Source organism: Lolium perenne, chromosome 5 (genome assembly GCF_019359855.2).
Source record: "Lolium perenne isolate Kyuss_39 chromosome 5, Kyuss_2.0, whole genome shotgun sequence".
Classification (NCBI taxonomy): domain Eukaryota; kingdom Viridiplantae; phylum Streptophyta; class Magnoliopsida; order Poales; family Poaceae; genus Lolium; species Lolium perenne.
Genome location: NC_067248.2, coordinates 14,116,031 through 14,123,609, shown reverse-complemented (window position 1 = coordinate 14,123,609; position 7,579 = coordinate 14,116,031). Strand labels below are relative to the sequence as shown.

Sequence of the window (7,579 nt, the reverse complement as noted above, 5' to 3'; positions counted from 1 at the left end):
ATCTGGAACACTTATCATGTGATGATCAACTTCAAAGTCAGAACCTCAAGGTTATTGATATTTGACCAATAGACCTAGAAGTTATTGAAGGTGAAGTGTTTTCTGAGAATGAGGAAAGCTAAAAGAGAAACTGCAAAAGATTTTTGGCAGAAAGAAAGAAATGACTAGAAAGTCTAGCTCAGGTGTATATAAATGATATACATGTTATGGATGTATTCCTTGTTTGGTCACATAATGAAATTCTTGGGTATTTGTACCAGATTGGTTGATATGAGATGTCATACAAGACAACGCAATACAAGAATACGATGGCCTAAGTGACTGATAAGGAATATGGTAATAATGCACGTCTGGAACATAATAAAGTGTTATTATGTTTGTCGTTGGCATTCTACCTAGCCCTTAGAATTTATAATAAAGAACTTAATAATTGTTATTTTGCTCTGGTCAAATGAAAACAACGAGTTGTTCAAATTATGACCTTACTCCATGTACGATGGATAAGTTATTATAAATCTTAATGATGAAACACACATACATAACACTGACGCTAAAATGCCATAAGGCAAATGATTTGAATTCCACTTATTTATGGAACCGCCATTTAGGTCATGTTAGAAAGGAACGCATGAAGAAACTCCATGCAGATGGATTTTTGGAGTCATTTGATTTTTTGAATCGTTTGGCATTTGCAAATCTTTCCTAAAACGAATGACTGAAATACCGTTCATAGGCCAAGAGTTGAATGGGCAACTAACTTAGTGGAAACATACATGATGATGTATGTGGTTCACTGGGCATAGTTGTGTGCGGGAGATTCTTCTACTTCATGAAAACTTCCAACAATGAATTGAGTATATATATGTGGATATATTCGATAAGGAAGAAGTTTGAAACGTTTGAATGGATTCAAATAAATTTCAGCATGAAGTGGAAATCATCGTAATAGAAAAGTCAAATATCTATGATTGGATCATGGTGGAAATATTTGAATTACGAGTTTTAGCGAACATCTAAGAGAGTTATGAAATTGTTCTACAACTCACGTTCCTTGGAGTATCATAGTGATGATGGAGTATCCGAGTAACGTATCCAAACCTTGTTGGGTTAATGATGAGATAATATGACGCCATTATATTTTTGTAGATTATGCTTTAGTGACTACCGCTTTTACACTATATAGAGCATCATCATGATCCGTTGAAATGACAACATACGAGTTATGGCATGGGTATGAACCCTAATAGTCCTTTCTTAAATTTTGGTATGCATAGCATAAGTAAATAAGTTTACAACCAAAATCGGATGAATGTCTTTGTTGATTATCCCAGAGATTTGATTGGGAATTCTTCCCACTATGGAGACGAGGACAAAAGTGTTTGTCAATGTTTCTTATTTTCAAGAAATTGTTTCTAGCAAAGTATTTGAGTGGGAGGACAATAGAACTTGATAAGGTTTATGAACCTGAGCATAATGATCAGAGTAACGCAGCATCGGAAATGGTTCCGGAAGCGGCCACGACAATCATGGCTCCCATGACTACGAAGTGTTTTAGCCATGGAGATCGAAGTACCTATTGAACCTTGTAGGTTTGGTTTACTTTGTGATCAAATAAATGATTTGTGGACAAAGGATTGATTTTGAACAATGATAAACCAACTACATACAAAGAAGTTATGATGGGCCCTGACTCCGTTAAAATGGCTATGCGCCATGAAATCCAAGATAGGTGAATACTTTTTGAAAGTAAATGGATCTATAAAATTGATGGACTTGGATAGGAATATCCTTGAAGAAGCTCGACTTGTCGAAAAGTTGTTTACGACAAAGTTCAAAGAGTTGACTACGATAAGATTAGATCTTCCGTAGCGATGCTTATAGTCTATATGGATTGTTCTAGTAATCGCTACATATTTCTTTTATGAGATATGCTAGTAGGATGGCAACATACATTACTTAACAGAAGTGTGTATTAAAGGTGTATTCAAGATACAACTAAGAGTTTTGCTAGTCCGTAGAATACTAAAACGGTATACAAACTTCACTGGATGAAGTGAGTATCACGGAGTTGGAATCTTCACCGGATGAAATGATCAAAGAGTTATGATTTCATCAGAGACGATGAAGAGGCTTGAAATTAAGTGGGAGCGCTGAGACATATTTGTAATACTTTATGTAGATGACATATTGTTGATTATAAATTATGTAATTATGTAATTGATTAAAAAGGTTTCATTGAAAATTAACTTCAATGAAAGGATATGAACTGAAACATATTTAGTGTCAAGATCTATGAAGATAGATTGAAACACATAATAAGTTTAAGTTAAAAGTACATAAAATGAATATTGAAGTAGTTCAATATAATATATTAAGAAGATGTTCTTTTCATATGAAGGTTTAACAAGACTTAAGTGTATCTGACACTCAATGAGTAAAAACACATGAGTGATTTTAGATCACGAATAATATGTACGAAGTCAGATGTCCTGTGCTCTAAAGTGTTATGAGCATATACCAGAATGATTCATGCAATGATCATTGGACGACAGTAAGAATATCCCTGAGTGCTTTAGAAGAACCAAGGATATATATATATAGTTTTATATGGGGTAATGATAAACAAATCGCTGTAAGGTGTTGCACCGATATTAGTTTGGTCTCATATAAAAATAAAATTTCAATCTCAATTAGGCTAAGTGTTGTTTAAAAGGTAGCACAATGAGCTAGAAGAAGTCTATGCTAGATTTAGATGAGTTCTAAATATTGTGACGGATTCTACAAACAAAGGCAGAGTATGTCATTGTTTTGTGGTGGATCGAGGATGTTAAGTCAAGGAGTTCTTTGAGAACTTGGTGTAGTTCCGATAGTGTCAGAACTTTGAAGCTATATTGTGTGTGACAATATTAGTGACATATTTCAGACCGCGGAATTAAGGTTCCACCAGAGGACTAAGCATATGTAATTAATGCCGACTCATTTGGAAAATGAGTGATGCGTTGAGACGCAAATGAATTGCAAAATACATACGTTTCTGAGCGTGTCAGATCCGTTGACTAAAACCTCTCCCGTGAGCAAAACATGATAAGCACCAGAAGGCCAAGGTGTTATATCTTTACAAATGTAAACTAGATTATTGACTCTAGTGCAAGTGGGAGACTGTTGGAGATATGCCCAAGAGGCAATAATAAATTAGTTATTGTTATATCTTAGTGTTCATGATAAATGTTTACATCCCATGCTATAATTGTATTAACCGAAACATTGATACATGTGTGTTATGTAAACAACAAGGAGTCCCTAGTAAGCCTCTTGTAAAACTAGCTTGTTGATTAATAGATGATCATGGTTTCGTGATCATGAACATTGGATGTTGTTAATAACAAGGTTATGTCATTGGGTGAATGATATAATGGACATACACCCAAATAAGCGTAGCATGAGATCAAGTCATTAAGTTCAACTTGCTATAAGCTTTCGATACATAGTTACCTAGTCCTTCGACCATGAGATCATGTAAATCACTTACACCGGAAGGGTACTTTGATTACATCAAACGCCATTGCGTAAATGGGTGGTTATAAAGATGGGATTAAGTATTCGGAAAGTGTGAGTTGAGGCATATGGATCAACAGTGGGATTTGTCCATCCCGATGACGGATAGATATACTCTGGGCCCTCTCGGTGGAATGTCGTCTGATTAGCTTGCAAGCATGTGATTGGATCACAAGAGATGACATACCACGGTAACGAGTAAAGAGTACTTGTCAGTAACGAGGTTGAACAAGGTATGGAGATACCGATGATCGAACCTCGGACAAGTAAAGTATCGTGTGACAAAGGGAATCGGTATCGTATGTGAATGGTTCAATCGATCACTAAGTTATCGTTGAATGTGTGGGAGCCATTATGGATCTCCAGGTCCCGCTATTGGTTATTGGTCGGAGAGGAGTCTCGATCATGTCCGCATAGTTCACGAACCGTAGGGTGACGCGCTTAAGGTTCGATGTCGCTAAGTAGATTCGGAATATGAGATGGAGACCGAATATTGTTCGGAGTCTCGGATGGGATCCAAGACATCACGAGGAGGACCGGAATTGTTCTGGAAGAATTCTGTTGTTTTGTATTTCAGAAAAGTTGTTCTGGAAATATTCTTGGAATTGGACGAAACAAAAACAGAAGTTCTTATTTTTCTGTTACGCAGACGGAGTCCAAAGGGGAGAGGGAGAAAGGCCAGGGGTGGGCCAGACAACACCTCGGCGCGGGCCCACCCCAGGCCGCGCCAGGGTATCGTCTGGGCCCACCAGGCGCCGACTCTAGACGGGTTTTGTGAAACCCTAACCCTATTTCCCCACTATATATAGAGGGGTAGTTTGGCCGGCCGTAGTCGCGATAGACGCAACCCTAGTTTGCCACCTCTCCTCCCTCCCAGTTTCTCCTGCTCCGGCTTAGGCGAAGCCCTGCAGGAATTCCCCTCCACCACCACCACGCCGTCGTGCTGCTGGGATTCCGAGGGGATCTACCACACCTCCGCTGCCCGCTGGAACGGGGAGAGGACGGGCTTCATCGACACCGTAAGCACGACCGAGTACGGAAGTGCTGCCGGATTGCAGCACTGGATGATCGACTACATCAACAACGAGATCTAATCTTGTAGGCTTTGGAAATCTTCGAGGGTTAGTCTCACATACATCTCGTTGCTTCGATCTTCATAGATTAGATCTTGGCTTTTCCTAGATTGGATCTTGGTTTTGTTCTTGTTCACGGTAGAAAATTTTTGTTTTCTATGCAACGAACCCATCACAACTTTCAAAATAATTTCTATTCAATGTTGGATGTCGGGCACATAGTGTTCTCCGTCTGGAGCTATAACTTGCTCAAGTAAGAATCCCGCCAGTTCTTCTTGAATTGCCCGTACACGCTCGGTTGCTAGAAGACCGTCCCGCAACCGTTGGATCTAATAATTTCAAGAAGGTACGGTGGTCAGTATATATATATATGTGTATGTGAATGAAACACAAGGTGATAAAATAAAGTTATGAATGTTGTTTACGTACATCAAGTTGTTCCAAAATTTTGGTCATATGGTGGGTATTCTGGCGAATGAACTCGCAAACGTAGAACCCGCATAAATTATTCCCATCCTCTTGCCTCAAGCACTTTACGAGAACAAAGTTCAATCAAAATAATAATCAAGGATGATAATAATGGTATTGAAACTAGAATCAAAGAGATGCGCGACCTAGCTAGTAGTACTTACCCGTACAGGTTTTATTTGAAGCTCTTTATTCCGTAAACCCGGAGACTTGTTCGCGAACCGTGTCCAAGCCTTCTGGAGGATATCAGCCATGTCCCCCCACGCCTCAAGGGGTTTACTCTTCGAGTCCATGACTTCTACTACTCCGGTGTCGGGTTCAATGACTAGCAGGATATAGTGAAACCTGCGGACACATATATATATGCATAACTCATCAATTACACTTAACACATGGAGTAAGCGAAAATGATTTAATGTGTGAAGACAGTAACACTCACGCGAAGTTGTAAGGAAATAGTATTGCCCTTTTGTATGAGTTTTTCCTTAAGGCATATACCAAGTTATTCTCCGTGTCCTTGGGAGAGTTGTCGACAGTATACCCATTCACGGTATATGGGTCAATGAACCCAAGATCATAGATTTGCCCCTTGCGGCATTCACGGATCTTCATTCTGCATAATATAGTGAGAGTATAGTTATATGCATGCAATGGACGAGCCGCGGTAGAGACTTAATTACATAAATAATACTTACAGACAGTAGGCACTGAGCAGAGATTTGTCGAGGGCGTCTTGATTGAATAACTGAAATAATTCACAAAATTCGATGTTCATCACGTCAGTTCGCCCGTAGTGCTCATCTTTGATTGCCACCATGATCCGATTATTTGTCCTTACATGCATCCAAGTACCAATTATGCGGTCTTCGCGATTGTGTCGATAGATTAGGCAACTCCTCGGCTCGACCAGAGATTGCCCGTACTTATCTTGGTATGCTATTTGGACATCATCCGTCTGAATGAATTCGAGGCGGCTTAAGTACTCAGGAATACTCCTATTGTTGGCGTCTGCCTCGTGGTGGTGTAGTGCTACCCGCGTCGGATCAAGGCGAGTCTATGATATCGGGATACACATTGAGCGGGGGCACGAGTTTTTACGGGTTCCAAGCTGGGGAACTTGTTTCCCTTCTTCCTTACTTTTTTGCCACCGCTCTTTTGCTACCACATTTGACTTGCGAATAGACCGGTCATAGTTCGATGAAAGACTTGGCTCAGGTTGATGAAGGTTCTTCAACAGTTTCAACTTCTTTTCCTTGGATATAGCTGGCTCGGGCTCAGGCTGGGGCTTTTTCTTGCCAAACATGGATTTCATGTGTTGTTCCTTTGCGATCTTGGCATTTTCCTCAACTGTATAGTCATAAGGTCTCTTGGGAGGAACCTTAGGCACTCTTGGGAGGGGCTCTTGTTTGCGTTTCGGTGATCGGTTACGACTCATTGCCGTAGCGGTCCGCTTTTTGCTCTTAGACTGAGTGGAGGCCTGCGGCGGCGGAGAAGGCTCACGCGGCGGCGGAGAAGGCTCACGCGCCGGCGGAGAAGGCTGGCCTTGGAGACGGCTGCATCGGTGGAGAATGCTGGCTCGGTGGAGACCTTGTTGGCGCCTTCCAACCCGGAATCACAATGAATTCCTTTCGCCATAGAACTGTAGTGTTCTTGGCTTCTCCCAGCTCTAGCAAATCCCCTTCACCGGCAGGGTGGTCAAGCCTCAGCGGCCCATACCCATCCATAACTTGATCCACCCCGGCAACAGCGTAGCCATGTGGAACCGGTTTGAAGTGGTATCTTTGATCAGGTACTGGCGGTAAGACATAGCCGATCGACGCCTTGAGCGTTAAGTAGCCCATCGTTTTGAAATGTAGCTCACAAGGTGTCGACTCTGTGATATAATCCACAGGGTAGCGAGGAGCCATCTGCGGATCCACAGGGGAGGGAGGAGCCATATGCGGATCCACAGGGGAGGGAGGAGCCATATGTGGATCCACATCTGCATCATTACCCGGCAGCTCCGTGGAAGCCACGCTGCTTTTCGCTGAGATCCCTGGCCGGTAGCATCGAATGCAACTTCTTCTATCTGCGGATTAGCTTGAGGTTGGGTGACTGAGCCTGACATTATCATCCTCACTTGCTCCTCTAGCTTAGCAACGCGTTCTTGAACCACATCCTTTTTCCTCTGACGGCTTCTATCGGGATATTTCTTCATTTCTGCAGGAAACCCAATACACCACGGCTTGCCACCTGGTATGGTTCGTGTTCGTCCTGGGTGTTCAGGATTCCCAAGGGCGCGTGTGAGCTGGTCCTTCTCTCTTTCGGGACGGAACTTCCCATCTTCAACTTCCTTTGCAACATTTCTAAAGGCTTCGATGGGAAGTGGGTTTTCCTGATGTCTTGGTGTATATATACAGTGCCCTTGTGCGTCCAACGTGCCCCCATGCGCGTAAAACCAATCCCTTGACCGCTGGTTCCATTTCAGTACCTCTGGCTGGATC

General features: G+C 41.8%; 1 long non-coding RNA gene across 1 annotated transcript; it reads right to left on the bottom strand.

The window, feature by feature from the left end:
* Window positions 1–5,288: 5,288 nt before the first annotated feature.
* Window positions 5,289–5,903, bottom strand: LOC139831214 (uncharacterized). Its single transcript, XR_011745887.1, has 3 exons — window positions 5,792–5,903; window positions 5,536–5,709; window positions 5,289–5,441 (listed from the first exon to the last, which is right to left on the bottom strand). It is a non-coding gene; the product is annotated as an uncharacterized lncRNA (long non-coding RNA).
* Between the last annotated feature and the right edge of the window lie 1,676 nt (window positions 5,904–7,579).